This window comes from Halichoerus grypus, chromosome 1 (assembly GCF_964656455.1).
Source record: "Halichoerus grypus chromosome 1, mHalGry1.hap1.1, whole genome shotgun sequence".
Taxonomy (NCBI): Eukaryota; Metazoa; Chordata; class Mammalia; order Carnivora; family Phocidae; genus Halichoerus; species Halichoerus grypus.
The window spans coordinates 209,510,393-209,528,756 of NC_135712.1; the positions used below are offsets into that span (position 1 = coordinate 209,510,393).

The window sequence follows — 18,364 nt, forward strand, 5'->3', positions numbered from 1 at the left end:
AGCACCTTTATTTTTTGTGGTGGTTTTGTATTACAAAGTTTTAGTTGCTTTTAAAGATACTCTAGGGACGCCTGGGTGGCCCAGTCGGTTAAGCGTCTGCCTTCGGCTCAGGTCATGATCTCAGGGTCTTGGGATCGAGTCCCGCATCGGGATCCCTGCTCACCGGGGAGTCTGTTTCTCCCTCTCCCTCTGTCTCTTCCCCCTGCTCATGCTCTCTCTCTCAAGTAAATAAATAAAATCTTAAAAAAAAAAAAAAGATACTCTAAGTAAAATTTTTTGCAATATTATACTCATTTCATATAATGGTGTTTTCATTATGGTTCACATCTAAAGACTTCCGCATATATATGTCTTCATTGAATTATATGAGATATTTGGAACTTTATTTGGCAATGTAAGAGCATTTTAAAAAAGATTTTATTTATTTGACAGAGCAGGGGAAGCAGCAGGTAGAGGGAGAGGGAGAAGTAGGCTCCCTGTGGAGCAGGGAGCCCAATGTGGGGATCGGTCCCAGGACCCTGGGATCATGATCTGAGCCAAAGGCAGACACTTAACTGACTGAGCCACCCAGGCGCCCCTCTAAGAGCATTTTTAAAAATATATTTGTTTATTTTGAAAGAGAGCGTGCACGTGAGCTGGGGGAGGGACAGAGGGAGAGAATCTTTCAAGCAGACTCCCTGCTGAGTGCAGAGCCCCACACGGAGCTCAATCTCATGACCCAGGAGATCATGACCTGAGCTGAAACGGGGAGTTGGACACTCAACTGACTGAGCCACCCATGTGCCCTCGCAATGTAAGAGCATTTTATCATGTTTTTAGGTACTGCTTTCTAGTGTATTTGCAAGTGGGTCATAAAACGGGGCTCTTCATATTATTTGATATAGGACAATTCTTGCTTTCTATGGCAAGTAGTATTTAGTCATCACAATATTCCTTGTCCCTTATAAATAGAATCCAGATTATCTCCAGGCACATAGTTAAAAAAAAAATCATTCCTACTTCTCAGGTTTCCTTGGGGAAGACTATATTTCATAATCCTGGCTAATAAGAAGTAGGCAGAAGACATCAGTGTGCATTCTGGGAAAGTTTTTAAAAAGGGGACAGTCTCCAATGGCTTTTTCTCTTCAAGGATTGCTCTTCATTCTTTCTCCTTCCTTCCTGGAAGTCAGGTACATTCCTATAGTTTAGATGATACATTGTGTACTATGAGGACAAAAGCTACAGACAAATAAGGTATGGCTGAAAAACACAGAGATGTTTTCTGCTTGTAGTATTGCACCAGCCATTGGACTGCTTATGTGTAGACTTCTTGGTAGCTGAAAAAAGCTTATCAGGCTGAGCACTTATATTTCATATTCATCAGTGTATAGATGGCACTTAAAACCATTCAATTAGATAATTTCAGCTGAGGATTGGCAAGCCCTGGGAGTCAACTTTGGCAGTTGGGAGTCATGGGAGGAAGTACTGACTGAATTGAGAAGTAGTGGCCGATGAAATAGCAATAGAATTAAGATTGGTGTCCATGAATCCAAGGCAAGGAGCAGCGACTGATCCACTATACCAAATGCTGATTTGGGTGAGTTGAATGAGGATGGGATTTAACCATAAAAGTCACTGAGGACCTTTTTCAAAAGCTGGCTTTATAGAACAGCATGTGCCAAGGTCTTTTTGCAATAGATTTCTGAGAAATTAGTATATACATTGTCCATCCTATTCTACCCTATCCATTCTATCCTAAATATAGATACTTCTCTTTGACCTCACAATCTGTACCTTAATATTCTAGCTTTACATTGTGTTATTAGTTTACTATTGCTGCTATAACAAACTACCAAACAATGCCATAAAACAACTAAAATTTTACTACCTTACAGTTTTGGAGTTCAGAACTCTGAAAAGGGTTTCAGTGAACTAAAATCAAGATATTAATAGGACTGTATTCCTCCCTGGAGGCTCTAGGGGGTGAATCTGTTTCCTTTTTCCAGCTTCTAGATGCCCTTCTCTCCTTTTTTTTTCCTGGATCTTTTTTCCTTCTTGAAGGCCAGCAATGTCAGTCCCTCTCATACTACCATCTCTCTGACTCTTCTGCTTTACCTCCTCCTCCTCCTTTTTTTTAGATTTTATTTATTTGAGAGAGAGAGCACAGAGGGAGATTGAGAGGGAGAAGCAGACTCCCCGCTGAGCAGAAAGCCCGATGCAGGGCTCCATCCCAGGACCCTGAGATCATGACCTGAGCTGAAGGCAGATGCTTAACTTCTGAGCCACTGAGGCGACCCCCTCCTTCTACTTATTTAAAAAAAAGTAAACTCCCCAGTGTGGGGCTCAAACTCAAGGCCCTAAGATCGAGTTGCATGCTTTCCTGACTGAGCCAGCCAGGCACCCCACCTCTACTACATTATTTTAATACTTTTCTGTTATTTCCCCCCCATTCTGTTAAAAAAATATATTTGAGAGAGAGCGAGCACGAGTGGGGGAGAGGAAGAAGGAGAGGGAGAGGGACAAGCAGACTCCTTGCTGAGTGCAGAGCCCAACACAGGGCTTGGTCCCAGGACCTGAGATCATGATCTGAGCCGAAGTCAGATGCTTAATCGAATGAGCCACCCAGGCATCCCTTTTTTTTCCATTCTTAAATTTTATAATTCTAGCATACATATAGAATATAGTGTGAAAATGCATAAGTGCTGCTAATAAACTACAAAATAGTGTGTCCATAGGTATGTACCTTCCAGATAAGGAAATGGAAGATTACCTTACCCATGTGAATCTTTTCCATCTTGCATCACCTTCCATCCAAGAGGAAACCATTGTGTTTGGACATTGGCTTAACCATTGTATTAATCATGCTTTTAATTTTGTGTATTATGTTGCTTTAACATCTTTGAGGTCTTGCTGCCTGGAGAGACTGCCCCTCCAGGACTAGCTTTTTTTTTTTTTTTTTTTTACCTAAATTGTTTAATAGGTAAGAATTTTACAAACATTACTTATATTAGCAGTAACAGTGGAGCTGGAGAATATTGTGTCCTCTCCGTGCTGCCTGGTGAGAAACACTAATAATGTGGTGGAACTTCTTTTTTTTTTTTTTTTTTTTTTAAAGATTTTATTTATTTATTTGAGAGAGAGAGAATGAGAGACAGAGAGCATGAGAGGGAGGAGGGTCAGAGGGAGAAGCAGACTCCCTGCCGAGCAGGGAGCCCGATGCGGGACTCGATCCAGGGACTCCAGGATCATGACCTGAGCCGAAGGCAGTTGCTTAACCAACTGAGCCACCCAGGCGCCCTGTGGTGGAACTTCTGACCCTTTCCAAGGCCATGGCTCTTGCAGCCTGCAGATGTCAGCCCTCCCATTTCCCTGTGCTTGGGGACTGGTTTAGTGATCCACTGGTGTCAGGATTTCTTCTGATAGCTTTATGGAATGGATCAATGAGGATAACCTCAAAGAATTTGTATGTGGAATCTTCACCAATCCAGTAAGAATTCAAGACTCTCAGAGCCCCAGTGGCATCCAGCTCGCTCCTCTGCAACTGATTGAAGTTGTTGGGCAACTTTAGCTGGTTAACACCATGATGGACAGGCTTGCCATAGGTTGCACCCTTAGGACCTGGGTATTGGCGGCCACTACATCACACACGAATCCAAAATATGACATAAACTTGCTTGGCCTTGTACCCCAGTCTGCATGCTTTATCGGGCTGGGTTGGGTGGAGGGCCCTGTGAAGTGCAGAGAGCTGGTGGTAACTGCCAGCAGTGCACCCTGAGAAAGTGCATTACATTGGACTGCTTCCTCCTCCATAGCTCCTGGATGTACTGGTAAGTGCCCCTTTTGGCTTGCCTTTCAGTGGACGGCTGCCTCCAGACAAAGGACTAGCTAATTCTTTTTTTTTTTTTTTAAGATTTTATTTATTTGACAGAAAGAGAGCACAAGCAGGGGGAGTGGCAGGCAGAGGGAGAGGGAGAAGCAGGCTCCCCGCCAAGCAGGGAGCCAATGTGGGGCTCGATCCCAGGACCCTGGGATCATGACCTGAGCCGAAGGCAGATGCTTAACTGACTGAGCCACCCAGGTGCCCCTGCACTAGCTAAATAACTAATTTCTTTGGAAGCTCACCTCTCATAGGCAAACCAACCGCTCCAGAGCCCGTACTCCAACCAGCTCCTCTATCTTAACTCTCACAAAACAATCCAGTATTTCTCCTGCCCTAAATCAACCTAGGGCTAGGTAGCAGACAACTGTGATTCAGGGCCCACTGGAATTATTCAAGCTACACAGTATTTACCTTTACCCTGCTCTGCCTTGCCTTTCCTGAAGAAACCCCAACAGAGCTCTGACCTATGCTTTCCCCTCACTCCTGTTTTCTGCCTCCTGACCTGGTGCTTCCCGATTGATCCTGCATTACCTGGTGTGCCCCCTTCTCTTGGAACTGTAAGTAATAAACTTTCGGTGGCATTAACCTATCTGTGTTATCATCTGGTCACCTTTATAATTGGTCACCCCAGCGCAAATCAGTGGGCACAGGGTGACTCTGTTTGGTGGGGGGCATGCCTCTGGACTGCTCTTGGCTTACTTAACTGTCCTATACCAAACAGCGAGTTCTGGCGCACTTGCACTTTGACGATTACTGCCTTATGCAGTGTCTGCACGTTCTTCTGTGGTTTTCCAATCTAAATTGTGGTAAGAGATTGACCCCAGATTCTTGCTTTGTATAGTTAACTGTGATTGGGTGTATGAGAGGTCCCCAATCAACATTTTATTAACGAAGTGTCCTACTGGATGAGAAATCATGGAAGCATCTAGGGATAATTGGCGTATACTAAAAGAGGCACAGTGAAGGATTCCTGGAAAGTGGGAAGCACAAAATGGTTATCCTCAAGACTACTGTGAGGGTGCTGAGACTGATCCACTGGGCGGCCAACACCGTTAGAGCACCACCAAGGGCCACCATGGAGGGCTCAGGAGACAAGCATTGAGTCCCAGGTGCTGTTCCTTCTTTGTGAGAAATCTACTTTGATGGACAAATAAGTCTGGGGTGAATATATGTGTTCCACTGGGCCATTGAAAGCTGTCATTGAATATTCCTTGGGAATTGTGACCTTTGGGAAACACTCATCCATTTGATTTGAAATTTGGACAGGCCTCTCTCAGTCATCAGTAGTTAGGTGGAGGGGGTCCATCCTATGGATAATCCTGGCTTCCAAAAATTTAAATGCTGCTTTAAAGGCAAATCCCTTTGCTTCTTTGTTCTCTGACCTAGTGGGATAAAGAAGATCCCATCCATGGAGACTCGTGGCTCAGTGTGTAATGAAAAAGGAAGGAAGGAAGGAACATTTTGTTTTTGCTTCCCTAAGACCTTTGAGGAGGTTTCACAGCTCATATGAGGTTGTTAGTCCCCTGGTCAGTATACTTGGGCATTCTTGAGTGCTGCTGCCTATCAGCATGCTAAAAGCATCCTCCTGAAAATGAAATTACCACAAAATCAGGATTCTGCCATTATTTTTCTCTTGGATTTAAACCTCAGCCCCTCTAAAGTTGATAGGGATACCCTAGGAAGAAAAGCTGTTGCTCATAGGAGGGGCCACTTGGGGCCACCAGGAGCTTATCAGGTAAATACCTATTTTTTTTTAAGGGAAATATAATCGAGGTCAGACAGGAGACTAAATAAATACATAAAAAAAAGTAAGGGCTGCAGCTTTTTTGGGAAGCACTCCCAGCCCCCCAAAAAAGAGAACTTTAAATTTTAGGTACCCAGCAAATGCCAGGTATAGAAACCATAGTGCTACTCTTATATTACTTACTGATTTTAAAAACAAGAAATCCCTAGTGCAGGGGAGAAAATAAAAGATAGCTAAATAAAAACCATACATAATATTTTAATATAGAATTGAAATAAATTATATAATAATGAAAACAAAGATGCATAATCAGATCCAATTAGAATTCCAAAATTTGTATGTTAAAATTTCATATCTTAAAAACTTCTATAACTAGTTAAACATAATAATCATGTATAACAACTATGTGATAACATTTGTATACTCAAAAAAGTTATGGAAGAAAAAGATAAAAGGGACATTGATTGGCTTTTGTGCCTCTTCAACATAACTTCTACATTAACATTTACTAAAATGCACTAATTGAAAAAGCTTCATAGACTTAATACTGTGTCTCAAATATAGTTATACCTGGGGATCACACCAAATTTAAACATGATATCCACTATAATCTTTAAAAAGTAATTAAAAATAGGGGTGCCTGAGTGGCTCAGTTGGTTGAGCATATGACACTTGATCTCAGGGTCATGAGTTCAAGCCCTGCATTGGGCTCCAGGCTGGGCATGGAGCCTACTTAAAAAAAAAAAGTAATTAAAAATAAAATAGAGGATAAATACATGTGCCTTACTTTAACTGTAGCCTTACCTAAATTTCCCATAGTCCTGGGGTGCCTGGGTGGCTCAGTCAGTTAAGCATCTGCCTTCGACTCAGGTCATGATCCCAGGGTCCTGCGAATGAGCCCCTCAGGTTCCCTGCTCAGTGGGGAGTGAGTTTCTCCCTCTCCCTCTGCTGCTCTCCCTGCTTGTGCTTGCTCTCTCTGTCAAATAAATAAAATCTTTAAAAAATAATAAAGTTCCTAGAACCTATTGCCCTAAAATATATCACCTTGGATATATCTATGACAACAATAAATAATAAATTTTTTTTTTTTTAAAGATTTTATTTATTTTTTTGACAGAGAGAGACATAGCGAGAGCAGGAACACAAGCAGGGGGAGTGGGAGAGGGAGAAGCAGGCTTCCGCAGAGCAGGGAGCCCGATGCGGGACTCGATCCCAGGACCCTGGGACCATGACCTGAGCCGAAGGCAGACGCTTAACGACTGAGCCACCCAGGCGCCCAACAATAAATAATAAATTTAAATGAAGGTAAGTTGTTGGCACTTACAAGTTTTCTTTATAAAATAGGACCCTATGAATCCCTTGCTCAAATAATTAATATGGCCCAATGTAAGTTAAACAGGGTCACCAAGGATTAAAACTTAATAACCCTATTACTAAAGAGGTGATCATCTCCACTGCTTCAAAGTTAAATAACCCAGTTTTGCCTTTTTTTGAGAGAGAGTCCATGTGTGCTCCCGAGTGGGGGGAGGGGCAGTGGGAGAGGGAGAGAGAATCTTAAGCAGGCTCTATGCCCAGCGGGAGCAGATGCGGGGCTCAATCTCATGACCCCAAGATTATGACTTGAGCCAAAATCAAGAGTCGGATGCTTAACCAACTAAGCCACCCAGGTGCCCCCAATTTTGCCTTTTCTTAAGGCTGAAAATAAGTACATAAATAGGTAAATAAATCCATCCATCCTTCCCTTGGCTACCTGAGGAACCCCTTGGGATTCACTGAGTAAACAGCAATGGGGGTTCATGGACTATATGAATTGCACCGCTAACCATGCTATGTGATAGCCTCCCAGGTGGAGGCTATCTGGGGTGGCGTTGTGTATATCCCTTCCTGCGGGTGAGTTAGGCTCCCATAAATCCCCAGCAGGTCAGGCTCTGGTTAAATAGTTTCTCCTGAGGGCAGACCTTGTTAAGAAGATTAGAATGCTCTGGCGTTTTTTCAAAATGGTTCCTTTTACCTCCACCTTTCCAGAAGTTCGAGGGAATTTTTCTCCAGTTTTCATGGTGGAACCTGTTTGAGCTCCTACAGGTAAAACCCACAGATGTGTGGGGGCTCTCAGTGACTGGGTCCCCCTGGAATTTTTATGTCAGACTTGCCCATGCCGGCCTCCCTCACTTTGTCAATTGCAATTTATCTATCTCTATCTTGGTACTTGTTGCCACAGAGGTTTGTGGGCACTTGTTTCTATCTAGAGTGTTGTGATTCTCTGTAATAGCTTGTCATTCTCCAATTTTAGAGGCGTTATTTGCCCTGAAACATCCATTTCTCTGCTGGGTCAAGAATAATTGTTTATTTTTCAGTTGCTCAGCTTTTTGTTCCTTGTTGGGACAGAGTGACCACTCCCAGGTTCTTACAGAACAAACCGGGAATTGGCATTCTCTCATTTACTTTTTAAAATGAGAAATGAGTGCCAAGTTTTATCAGATGCTTTTTCAGCTTCCCTTGCAACAGTTCAGTTTTCTTTCTACTGTAGTAATCAATTGTGTTGAGACTATTTCTGAATATAAGCCACCCTTGCAATCCTGGAATAAACCTGGTTATAGTGCATTATTCTTTTGTGTCATAGATAGGTTAGTTTTGCTAATATTTTATTTGGAATCTTTGCATACAGATGTGTTCTTTTAAAATATCATTAGTTGTGGCTTATTTAATCTTACTAAGTGCCACTCAGTATTCTAGTGCTCTCACTTGAGAGTGCATTGTTTTGTGTCAGTCTCAGCCTATTGATAATGATGCTCTCTGCTAGAAATGCCTAGGGGCACTCACCTGGGCCTGTACCACTTGTTGGGAGCCCTGCAACATTCCCCCAACTGAAGTCAGTGTTGTAGCTGGACTGGCCCTTGTGGTTCTTATGATTGCAAGGTGTACTTCAGCAACAACCATCAGGGAACTTTCAAAAAAGAAAAAACAAAAAACAAGGTCCTGGATGCTACAAGGCATGCCCAGGGCCACATACCAAGGTGGGGGCAGGGGGAGAGGGGGAGGGAGAGAATGAGCATGCATGCATACACCTGGGACTCTGTCTTTATTGGTGTCAAGGGGGGGGGTGTCTAGGATTTCATGGATTCACTTTTCTCCCCCCATGGAGTCACTCTTTATTGGTGAATTTAAAACATAACAAGAGGGTCACTCAAGTCAGTTTTCTAGATCACCCAGGGCTTTCTGAAAGGGGAACTTCATAGGTGGGATAGCCTGACTCTTCGGTTGTGCAGCTGGCAATATGTTTATTCCAGATGGATGTCTTTTTTTTTTGTTTTTGAGAGAGAGAAAGGGAGAGAGCATGGGGGTGGGGGGAGCGACAGATGGAGAGGGAGAGAGAGAGAATCTTAAGCAGGCTCCATGCCCAGGGCGGAGCCTTGATTTCACAATCCTGAGGATCAAGACCTGGGCCAAAATCAAGAGTCAGATACTTAACCAACTGAGCCACCCCGGTGCCCCAAGATGGATGTCTTTGAATTAGATGCCTCAGCAATCAAAAGCTTAATGTTGTTAACCTTAAAAATAGACACTGCCTGTTATTTTACCATCCAAAGATGAGTTTATTTGGGAATAAGAGAGAACTGCAATCCAGGACAAACAATCTGCAGCAAAACTGTAGGCAAGGCTGGAGTATAAATAAATGTGGAAAACAAAAAAATGTATTTATCTCTCTCACTGAGCACTGAGAGACTGCCTACCTACCGCTTGTGCCAAGACCAAAGAGCATCTTCTGGAATAATCTCTGTTGTTGCTGATACCTACTTTTGGATTTTCAACTGCATGGAGTCCAGGCCGGGTTATACCAGAGGGAGAAAAACTGGTAAATCTGCTGCCTGTTCACCTGAGTGGCTCAGTTGGTTAACTATCTGCCTTTGGCTCAGGTTATGATCCTGGGGTCCGGGAATTGAGCCCCACATTGGGCTCCCTGCTCAGCGGGGAGCCTGCTTCTCCCTCTACCACTTCCCTCTGCTCCTGCTCTCTCTCAAATAAATCTTTAAAAAAATAAATTTGCTGCCTGTTTGGTGATACTTTGAAATCTGGTGTTTTTCATCAGTCTACCTGCAAATATTTATTTTTTGGATTCCTCAAATAGCTGCTCCAGGTCCAAAGCTTTATACCTTCAGTGGGTCAGAGTAGATAAATTGTGCTTATTTTCAAAACTAGTACTAATTTTGCCTGGTTTTGATTTTTTTTTTCTTACACATAAACCAATACAGTATGCATTCTTTTATGTCTGGTTTCTTTTACAACAATGTGTTTGTGAAATTCATCCATGTTATTGCAGGTACTTGTGTAGTCAGAATTTTGAGGTGGTCCTTATGATTCCTGCCCTCTTGTATGCCTTTGTTTAATCTCCTTCAATTGCATGTGGGTGGGATATACAACTTCCTTCTAATCAAGAGAATGGCAGAAGTGAGGAGCTATCACTCTTGGTGCATTAGTTGGCAAAATATATAAAGGATTTTGCACACATGAAGTCCATAATCAGTTGAACGTAAGCTAATCAAAAGGGAGTGTATCTTGGAGATAGCCTGAGTAATCAGGTGAGCTCCTTCAGAGAGGACTAGAGATCAGAGATTCAAAGCCTTTCTCTAATTCTCCCTTCCTCTCTCTGTAGCTGGCTTTGATTTAAAAAGCTGCCAAGAATTCTACAGCTGTAACAAATTAATTCTGCCAACAATTGGAGGAAAATTGGAAGTACATCCTTTACTATTTGAGCCTCCAGATAAGAATGCAGCCTGGCCCATACCCTGGTTTCTGCCTTGCGAAATCTTGAAGAGAGACCTAGCTAAGCCATGCCAACACTTTTAGCCTACAGATATTGTGAAGTAATAAATGAGTATTGTTTTAAGCCACTAAGTTTGTGGCAAGAATAGAAAGCTAATACAAACGTATAAACTACCACTTTTCTTTGTAGTAGTGTGTTCCATGAAATAAGCATACCAAATTTATTCTTTTTTTCTCTTGATGCAAGTTTGGATTTTTTTTTGCATTTAAAGGTATGTTTTATTTTTTCAAATTTGATTGAGATATAATTGACACAGCACTGTATAAGTTTAAGCTATAGAGCATAATGACATAAAGTTACATATATTGTGAAATTAATTCCATAATAAGTTTAGTTAATATCCATCATCTCCTATAGATACAAAAGATTTAAAAAAAAGAAAACTTTTTGGGGCACCTGGGTGGCTCAGTTGTTAAGCGTCTGCCTTCGGCTCAGGTCATGGTCCTGAGATCCTGGGATCAAGCCTCACATCAGGCTCCCTGCTCGCCATTCCCCCTCTCCCATTCCCCCTGCTTGTGTTCCCTCTCTCGCTATGTCTCTATCTGTCAAATAAATAAAATCTTTAAAAAAATTTTTTATTATGTTAATCACCATACATTACATCATTAGTTTTTGATGTAGTGTTCCATGATTCATTGTTTGTGCATAACACCCAGTGCTCCATGCAGAACGTGCCCTCTTTAATACCCATCACCAGGCTAACCCATCCTCCCACCCCCCTCCCCTCTAGAACCCTCAGTTTGTTTTTCAGAGTCCATCGTCTCTCATGGTTCGTCTCCCCCTCCGATTTACCCCCCTTCATTCTTCCCCTCCTACTATCTTCTTCTTTTTTTTTTCTTAACATATATTGCATTATTTGTTTCAGAGGTACAGATCTGTGATTCAACAGTCTTGCACAATTCACAGCGCTCACCATAGCACATACCCTCCCCAATGTCTATCACCCAGCCACCCCATCCCTCCCACCCCACCCCCCACTCCAGCAACCCTCAGTTTGTTTCCTGAGATTAAGAATTCCTCATATCAGTGAGGTCATATGATACATGTCTTTCTCTGATTGACATATTTCGCTCAGCATAACACCCTCCAGCATAACGACATGTCTCCATCCATGTTGTTGCAAATGGCAAGATCTCATTCCTTTTGATGGCTGCATAATATTCCATTGTATATATATACCACATCTTCTTTATCCATTCATCTGTCGATGGATGTCTTGGCTCTTTCCACAGTTTGGCTATTGTGGACATTGCTGCTATAAACATCGGGGTGCACATACCCCTTCGGATCCCTACATTTGTATCTTTGGGGTAAATACCCAGTAGTGCAATTGCTGGATCATATGGTAGCTCTATTTTCAACTTTTTGAGGAACATCCATACTGTTTTCCAGAGTGGTTGCACCAGCTTGCATTCCCACCAACAGTGTAGGAGGGTTCCCCTTTCTCCGCATCCCCACCAACATCTCTCGTTTCCTGACTTGTTAATTTTAGCCATTCTGACTGGTGTGAGGTGGTATCTCATTGAGGTTTGATTTGGATTTCCCTGATGCCATGTGATGTTGAGCACTTTTTCATGTGTCTGTTGGCCATTTGGATGTCTTCTTTGGAAAAATGTCTGTTCATGTCTTCTGCCCATTTCTTGATTGGATTATTCTTTGGGTGTTGAGTTTGATAAGTTCTTTATAGATTTTGGATACTAGCCCTTTATCTGATATGTCATCAAATAAATAAAATCTTAAAAAAAAAAAAAAACAACTTTTCCCCTTGGGATGAGAACTCAGGATTTACTCTTAACAACTTTCAAATATACCACACAGTGTTAAATACAGTCCCACTTTATTTTTGCTTTTGTTGCCTTGCTTTTGGTGTCAATCCCCCAAAAATTATTGCTAAGACCAATGTCAAGGAACATACCAGCAATATTTTCTAGGAATTTTATGGTATCGGGTATTAAGGTCAAGTCTTTAATCCATTTTGAGTTAATTTTTGTGTAGGAAAGTGGTCCAGTTTTCCCAGCACCATTTATTGAAGAGACTGTCCTTTCCCCATTGTATATTATTAACTCTGTTGTCATAAATTAATTTACAAAAAATGTTTGAGTTTATTTTTGGGCTCGCTATTAGGTTCCACTAATATGTGTGGTTTTTTTGCCTATATCGTACTTTTTTGATTACTATAACTTTGTATAACTTTTGCATAATTTTGATAACACTTTGTAATCAGGAAGTGTGATACCTCCAGCTTCCAGCTTTGTTCTTCTGCCTCAGGATTGCTTTGGCTATTCACGGTCTGTTGTGGTTCCATTCAAAATTTTTTTTAAGATTCTATTTATTTATTAGAGTGTGTGTGCGTAAGCAGGGGGAGGGGGAGTGGCAGAGGGACACGGAGAAGCAGACTCCTGCTGAGCAGGGAGCCCAATGTGGGGCTCAATCCCAGGACCCCGAGATCATGACCTGAGCCAAAGGCAGACACTTAACTGACTGAGCCATCCAGGTGCCCCTCCATTCAAATTTTAGGAATGTTTTATTTCTATGAGAAATGCCATTAGAAGTTTGATAGGGATTGCACTGAATCTGTAGATTGCTTTGGGCTGTATGTACATTTTACCAATATTAATTTCTCCAATCCATGAGCATGGAATATCTTTCCATTTATGTCTTCTTCAATGTCTTTTATCACTGTCTTATAGTTTTCACCATACAGGTCTTTCACCTGCGTCATTAAATTTATTCCTGGGTATTTTATTCTTTTTGATGCAGTTGTACATGGGATTGTTTTCTTAATTTCTCTCTCTTTTTTAAGTAGGCTCCATGCCCAGCATGGTGACCAACGTGGGGCCCAAACTCATGACCCTGAGATCAAGACCTGAGTGGAGATCAAGAGTTGGATGCTTAACAAACTGAGCCACCCAGGTGCCCCCTTAGTTTCTGTAACAGTTCATTATTAGTGTATAGAAACACAATAGACTTTGTATATTGATTTATATCCTGCAACTTTACTGAATTCATTTATTCTAATAGTTTTTTTTTTTCCTTAGGGGAGTCTTGAGGGTTTTTTTTTTTTTTTTTATATGATATCATGTCATCTGCAAATAGTGACAATTTTACTTCTTCAGTTCCAATTTTGCTACACTATTTTTTCTTGCTCTGGCTAGGACTTCCAACACTATGTTGAATAAAAGTGGTGAGAGTAGGCATTGCTGCTTTGTTCCTGATCTTACAGAAAAAGCTTTCAGATTTTCCCTAGAGTATGATGTTAGCTGTGGGCTTGTCATAAATGGCCTTTATTATGTTGTAATACATTCCCTCTATATTCACTTTGTTGATAGTTATTATGAATCACTATTGGATTTTGTTAAATGCTTTGTTTGCATCTATTTAAATGATTATATGGGTTTTTTTTTGTGATTTTTAAAGTTTTTCTTTCCAGCTAATTAACACACATTATATTAGTTTCAGGTGTACAATAGGATTTATATGGTTTTTATGCTTCATTTTGTTAATGTGGTGTATATTGATTTTGTAATGTTGAGCCATCCTTGCACCCCTAGAATAAATTCCATTTCATTGTGGTGTATGATCCTTTTAATGTATTGTTTTAATATTGTATTGAGTGTTTTGCATCTATATTCATCAGGGATATAGGCTTGGAATTTATACTTGTGTCTTGGTGTGAACCTCCTCGGGTTTATTTTCTTAGGGGCTCTCAGTGTTTCTTGGACTTGGATGTGTTTCCTTCCCCAGGTCAGGGAAGTTTTCAGCTACAATTTCTTCATATATGCTTTCTGCCCCCTTCTTTACTTCTGGGATCCCTATAATATGAATATTATTACACTTGATGATGTTACTGAGTTCCCTTAACCTATTCTCATTTTTAATGTTTTTTTTTTAAATTTTTTTATTCAGTGTGGTTGCTTTCCATTACTGTGTCTTTCAAATCACTGATCTGTTCTTCTGCATCCTCCAAGTTGCTGTTGATTACCTCTAGTGCACTCCTATTTCAATTATTGAATTCTTCAGCTCTAACTGGTGGCCACTACTGCTCTTCCTCATCTTCCCCTCCTTCTCCCTCTCCCCCTTATTCTTAAAGCTTTCTATCTGTTGACGTTCTCACTGAGAACATGCTCTCTTCTCTAGTGAGTATTTTTATGGCCATCACTTTAAATTCTTTATCAGGCATATTGCTTATCTCTGTTTCATTTAGCTCTTCTACTGTGATTTCGTCTTGTTCTTTCATTTGGCACATATTCCTCTGTCTCCTCATTTTGTCTAAATGTTTGCTTCTGTGTATTATGTAGGTAAGCCACATCTCTTGGTCTTGAAAGTAGTGGCCTTGTGTAGAAGTCCTATGGTGCCCTGTAGTGCAATTCTCCCTGGTCTCCAGAATCAGGTGCTCCAGGGTGTCCTGTGTGTGGGCTGCTATTCCCCTATTATCAAGGCTGAGACACAATTGGCTTGAGGCCAGTCAACTTCAATGACCCATTTTTCCTGCTATGGGCACACTGGGCAGGGTTGGTCCCTGTGCTGTTGAGAGGACTGAGGTCACCATGGACTTGGTGATGGACCAGGCCAGCAGTCAGACTAGGTGGCTTCTCTGCCACAGCTTCAGGTGCCCCAAAGGACAGGGCTTACTCCCTGTGCATCCGAGAGTCTCTCATTGGTGAGCAAGGTCAGCTGCCAGACTAGATGCCTGTAATTAGCCTTTCTGCACAGTTGCAGGCTCACCAATGTTGAAGTCTTGCTCTCTGCATGGCCAGCTAAGAGGCTCGGTTGCTGGACTGTGGGAGTGCTGGTGTGTGAGGCTATATCCCCCCTTCCCAGGGCAGGAATCACTTTGGAGTGGCACTGGTCTCTGCCAGGGTTGCCTGTATAGAGTAGCAGGGAAGGAGTTGTTTTTGGAGGGATGCCTACTGAGGTGGGTGAGTTGGAAGGGATGGGTGAGCAGGGGAACATGGGGTGAGAGTATTGGTGCTGGCTCCCAAAAGCATCTGGCTACCTAGGTTGAAGGAAGGGGAGAGAAATGGCGTTGACCAGCACTTTTATTCCTGGATAAATCTGAAGATTCCTGCCTGGCAGCACATGCTCTAAGATTAGTCAGTACATCTCCTTCACTTATACCCCAGGCACTTTTCAAATGGCTGCTTCTGTGCTGTTTCTTGGGCAGAGTTCTATTTTATGCTGGCTCTTTAAGGGCAGGGACCCAGTTTCCTATCACCCACTGGCTCTCTCAGCTTTAAGCTTGCTGATTTCTGAGATAGGGATTTTAAAAAGATTTTATTTTTTAAATCTCTGTACGCAACATGTGGCTTGAACTGACAACCCTGAGATCAAGAGTTGGATGCTCTACCGACTGAGCCAGCCAGACTTCCCTAAGCCTGCTAATTTTTAAAGCTCCTGAACTTAAGTTCTGCTAGTTTTCAAAGCCAGATGTTATGGGAACCTGTATTCCCAGTGCAGGTTCCCAGTGCTGGCACTGCCTCATGTGGGGTCTGGTCTCTGTGTTTGTGGTGCTCCTCCCATTTGTGGTCAGTCCTACCAGGGGTTTAGTTCTCAACTGTGTCTCCGCCCCTCTTACCATTTTCAATGTGGCCTCCTCTCTATGATTAACTGTGGAAAGTCTGTTGTTGCGACTTTTCGGGTCATTTTCAGTTAGCTGTATAGACGTAACTGTTATCTCAGTGTGTCCATGGGACGAGGTAAGCTCTTATTCCTCCATCTTCCAAGAGTCTCTTTCATTTATTTTTCTAATTCCTTTGAGAGTAAACAGGTTCTGTATTGGAAACTTTTCTTATTTCTTGATGTGGCATTTATTGCTGTGAACTTCTCTCTCAGAACTGCTTTAGCTATGTACTGTAAGTTTTGGTATATTTCCATATTCATCTGTCAAGGTATTTTTAATTTCTTATTTTCAGTTTAACCCCGTTGTTCAGTAGATATTATTTAATCATGATGAATTTGTGAATTTTCCAGTTTTCTTCTTGTAATTGACTTCTAGTTTCATATCACTGTGATTGGAAAAGATGCTTGATAGGATTTCAACGTACTTAAATTGACTTCTTTTGGGACTTAACATGTGATCTAGCCTGGAGAATCTTCCATGTGCAGTTAATACATATTCTGTTGCTTTTGGATGAAATGTTTGTTAAGCCCATCTGGTCTAATGTGTCAACTAAGACTAATGTGTCCTTATTGATTTTGTGTCTGGATGATCTATCCATTGAGGAAAGTGGATATATTGTATTGTTGTCTATTTCTCTCTTTAGGGCTGTTAATATTTCCTTTATATATTTAGGTACTCCTATGTTAGGTGTGTAAATACTTACAAATGTTGCATCTACTTGTTTGATCCTTTTATTATTAGTGCTGTTCTTTGTCTCTTCTTACAGTCTGTTTTAAAATCTGTTTTGTCTAAGTAAAGATAACCCAGCTTTCTTTTGGTTTCCATTTGCATGGAGTATCTTTTCCCATCCTTTCAGTTTCAGTCTGTGTGTGTCCTTTTTTTGAAGTGAATCTCTTTTAGTCAGCATATAGATGGGTGGACTATGTGTCTATTTTCATGCCAACATCATACTGTTTCTATTACTCTAGCTTTGTAGTATAGTTTGAAATCAGGAAGTATAATTGCCTCCAGCTTTGTTCTTTTTCCCCAAGATTGCATTAGCAATGGGTCTTGTGATTACATACAAATTTTAGGATTGTTTTTTCTATTTCTGTAAAGAATAGTATTGGTATTTTGATGAGGATTGCATTAAACCTATAGATGGCTTTGGCTAGTATGGATCACTTTATTATTTCTTCCAATCCATGAACATGGGATGTCTTCCCATTTGTTTGTGTCTTCTTTGATTTTTTTTTTTTTTTTTTTTTTTTTTTTTAAGCTAAGTCTTATAGTTTTCATCATATGGATCTTTCACTTCTTTGGTTAAATTTATTCCTAGGTATTTTTTGTTTTTGATGTTGGGAATGGAATTATTTTCATTCTTTTTCAGATGTTTTATGATTAGTGTATAAAAATGCAACTGAGTTCTGATGTTTCTTTTATATCCTGAAATGCTACTAAAATCATTGATTAGTTCCAACAGTTTTTGGTTGAGTCTCGGATTTCTTATATAAATTCATATGATTTGCAGATATCAACAGTTTTTCTTCTTTTCAAATTTAGATGACTTTGATTTCTTTGTCTTGCCTAATTGGTGAGTGGTGAGAGTGGGTACCCTTTTTCAGAATCTTAGAGGAAAATCTTTTTCTCTGTTGAGTCTAATGTGAGCTGTGGGTTTGTCACATATGGCCTTTATTATGATGATGTATGTTCCTTTAATACCCAATCTTTCAAGGCTTTTTAAAATCATAAAACGTTGTATTTCCTCAAATACTTTTTCTATATTAAGATGATGTTATTTTAATGTTTCATTTTATTGCGATGTTAAATTTATTGATTTGTGTATATTGAACCATCCTTGCATCTCAGGGAAAAAAAATCCCAATTGGTCATAGTGTATAATCCCTTTAATGTATTTTTGAACTTGGTTTGCTAATATTTTGTTGAGAATTCTTGCATCTATATTCATCATGGCATTGGTATACAATTTGCTTGTAATGTCCTTATCTGGCTTCAGGTATTAGGGTAATGCTGGTAGATGCTTTACAGAATGCATTTCAAATTGTTCCTTCATCTTTAATTTTTTTGAAAGAGTTTGAGAAGGATTGGCATTAATTCTTCTTTAAGTGTTTGGTAAAATTAGTTAATAAAGCCATGTAGTCCTGGGGTTTTGTGTGTTGGGAGGTTTTTGATTACTGATTCAATCTGATTAGTAATTGGTGTGTTCAGATATTCTATTTCTTCTCGATTCATTGGTAGATTTATGTTTCTAAGATTATTACATTTCTTTTAGGTTGTCCAGTTTTTTGGCATATAGTTGTTCATAGTAGCCCCTTATCC

At 40.8% G+C, this 18,364-nt stretch overlaps 1 pseudogene; it reads right to left on the bottom strand.

Annotated features, from left to right (window-relative positions):
- Positions 1–3,224: 3,224 nt before the first annotated feature.
- LOC118552866 (large ribosomal subunit protein eL15 pseudogene) lies at positions 3,225–8,459 on the bottom strand (annotated as a pseudogene).
- Positions 8,460–18,364: the final 9,905 nt, after the last annotated feature.